The sequence below is a fragment of the Hipposideros armiger genome, unplaced genomic scaffold (assembly GCF_001890085.2).
Source record: "Hipposideros armiger isolate ML-2016 unplaced genomic scaffold, ASM189008v1 scaffold_385, whole genome shotgun sequence".
NCBI lineage: Eukaryota > Metazoa > Chordata > Mammalia > Chiroptera > Hipposideridae > Hipposideros > Hipposideros armiger.
Window position 1 is genome coordinate 1,431,571 of NW_017731735.1, and position 3,458 is coordinate 1,435,028.

At 42.5% G+C, this 3,458-nt stretch overlaps 1 pseudogene; it reads right to left on the minus strand.

Moving 5' to 3' along the window:
* Positions 1 to 1,134: 1,134 nt before the first annotated feature.
* LOC109393619 (inhibitor of growth protein 1 pseudogene) lies at positions 1,135 to 2,478 on the minus strand (annotated as a pseudogene).
* Between the last annotated feature and the right edge of the window lie 980 nt (positions 2,479 to 3,458).

Genomic DNA, 3,458 nt, shown 5'->3' on the forward strand with positions numbered 1-3,458 from the left:
CCATCCCATGCGGGAGTTGAACCAGCAGCCTTGTTGTTAAGAACGCACGCTCTATCCACTGAGCCATCTGGGTGGCAGCTCAGCTCAGGGTGCCAGCGTTCAGTCTTAGTTGCGGGCCGGTGTAGCCCACAATCAAACAGGCAACCTTGTTGTTACACCAGCTGAGCCATCCTGCCACCTGTTGGCAGCTCAGCGACAGCTCAGCTTGGGCTCAGCATCACTGGCCCATGTGGGAATCGAACCAGCGGCCCTGTAGCTCACGCTCTTAAGCCAACTCTTAACCAACTGAGCAACTTGACCAGCCCCTCATCAATATCTTTATCCTCTTACTGTATGAACCTTAGAGTACTTGTTTTTGATTCTACAAAATAAACATTATTATTGTTTTACCTAATCAATGTGTTTTGTTTTTTGCAACTGGGGTTATTTTTTCCATTTAAGTAATTTATTTTAGAAAGGCTCACTTATTGACCTACTCTTTCAGGTTTTGTGTGAATTGAAATGTCTTCAGTTTGCTGTTGTTCTTGAGAGAGTTTTGCTGAGTATGGGCTTCCAGATTAATAATTATTTTATATCATTACATTCCACTGTCTTCTGGTTTTTCATTGTTGCTTTTGGTTAGCAGAGAATCTAATTGTTCTATTACAGAAGATTTATTTTTTTCTCTCTTGTTGCTTTTAAATGTTCTCTTTGTCTTTGGTGTTCTAAAGTTTCATGAGAATGTGTCTGGTGTGTGGGTTTTGCTGAGCCTCCAGAATCTGAAGATTGATGTTTTTCACTATTCTAGAAAGTTTCCAGGCATTATCTCTTTGAATATATGGATGCTCTCTCATTCTCTATAGTCCTTTTACAACTCAAATTTATATTAGAATATCTCACTCTAATCACCATTTCTCCGAAATTCACTTTTATATTTAATATCTACATATCTCTCTCTACTGCTTTCTGGATAATTTTTTCTTTTCTTAGTTTCTAAAATGTTGATCCATAGACCACTTGTGATACATATATACCAGTGAAAACAAAAGACAAAGAGAATCACTGCCATTCCTGCAAAAGGAATGGCTTATTTTCTAACAGTCTTTGCACCTCACCAAAGGTGGCGATGTAATAAATACACTAGATTAGCTCTCCTCACTGTTCAGCAAGGTCCACCAACTCCCTGTTATAAGCCCTCTTCTTTTTGGTTTTCTCTAGGGCTTTGTCCATGGTTTTCTCATTCTCCCCTCGACATTTGGGACAGTACCTACATGCCTTTGACTTATGATTCATTCCTACATAGGAGAAGTGGAACCACTTGATGGGGTACTCATTATTGTCACAGCTGATCATTTCTCCATAAGAGACCTGGTTGCACAGACAGTACATTGGTTTGTTTGGGTCGATAGGAAGGTCTGTGGGGAATGCTTCCCTCCCTGCTTTGGCCTTGGAGCGTTTCTTCTTCTTAGAGGTCTTTGCTTTCTACTCCTTAAGTGTTCCTGAGGTGATGTCATCGTGGCTGTGATTATTAGCACGTTCTCCTGATTCCAGATTGTTGCACTGTTGCCAGGACCTCTTGTTATTGGGCTTTTCTGCCTGCGTGATTGTCTTGTTCTTGGACTTATCCTGGCTGGCTTTGCTGCTGTGGCCAGTGGTGTCATTGACCTCTTGCTGTGCCTCAAAGTGTTCCATGCGGCTGTCCACCTGCCTGGTCCAGTTCTCCACCAGCCCCACCATCTGACTCACAATCTGGATCTTCTCCTCACCCAACTCCTGGCTCCAAATCAGGGCTCTCGAATGCAGTGCAACACTCTCCTCTTCTGGGTGTCATCTGTCTCCTGTTTCAATTTCTTATAATACTCATCCAGCTCCTTCAGGATTTCCGAGCCATCCTGGGGCCCTGATCACCTAGAAGAGACCCTGACCTTGGATCACTTATGATTTCACCACTCCTTGCGGCTGCTGGCCTGCCTGGCAGGTCCCTGAGGCCAGGATGGGAGGCCTGAGCTGTGACCTTGGTAGTGCAGGCAACGTGGCTCACCAGACTCGACACAGGGCCCCCAGTGCCACTATTACTCCGCCTGGATAATTTCTTCACATCTACCTCTCAGTTCATTTATTCTGCCTTCAGCTGTACCTAAGCTGCATTTTAACCTGAAAATTGAGATTAAAAAATATTTAGTGTTATATAACTGACATACAAAAAATGCACTTATTTAAAATATACAATTGATGAGTTTGAGATATATATATGTAAGCATCTCAAAAATGAAGATAATAAAATTCTTATTACCTCAGGGCCGGCCGAGTGGCTCAGTTGGTTAAGAGCTCGCTCAAGAGTTTGAGCTCTGAGCAACGCGGTTCGACTCCCAGCCCAAGCTGAGCAGCCGCTGAGCTGCCAACAGGTGGCAGGATGGCTCAGCTTAAAATAAAAAAAATTCTTATTACCACAAAAGTTTCCTCATGCCTCTTTGTAATTGACCTCCCTTCTATCTTCATGCCAAGGCAATAGTAATCTGTTTTCTATCATTACAGTTTAGTTTGCATTTTCTATAATTTTATATAAATGGAATAATAATAAATTTAACCAGGGAGGTAAAAGATCTGTACACTGAAAACTTATAAGACACTGATGAAAATAACTAAAGAAGAAACAAATAAATGGAAAGATATTGTGTATTAATAAATTGAAATAACTAATATTGTTAAAATGTCCATGCTGGGCCAGCCGAGTGAAGCATTAAGAGTTGGCTTGGGACACCAACTCTGAGCAGCAGGGCTCTGGTTCAGATCCCACATGAGGGCCAGTGACACTGCACCCTCTACAGCTAAGATGGTGAACAACAGCTCAACCTGGAGCTAGGCTGCCATGAGTTGCTGGCGATGGCATAGGCCGTAGCCCCTGCTGTAGTGGGCTGCTGTGAGCTACTGTGAGTGGTTGGCAGCCAGTGTGAGCAGCCGGGAGCTGGCGTGAGCCACAGTGAGTGGCCATCCAATGGCCGGTGAGCGACTTCCTCACCTGGGAAGAAAGCAATGATAATGCCAACATGGGCCAGTGAAGCGATGTCCTCCACAACCAGACTGAAGAACAAAAGGACAGCAATTTGTCTGTTCCCCTTCTCTGATTCCCCAATGCTGTTCCCCTCCCCCAATTCCCTAATAAAATCTTAAAAAAAATAATGTCCATACTATCCAAAGAAATCCAGATTCCATGCAATCCCTATCAAAATTACGATGGGATTTTTTTTTACAGAAATAGAAATAAACAATTCCACAATTTGTATGGGATCACAAAAGACCCAAATAGCTAAAGCAATCTTGAGAAAGAAGAACAAAGCTGTAGGAATCACATTTCCTAATTTTATTTTATTTTTTATTTTATTTATTTTTTTTTTTTTAAGATTTTTATTGGGGAATTGGGGGGATGGGAACAGTGCTGGGGAATTGGGGGAAGGGGAACAGACAAGTTGCTGTCGTTT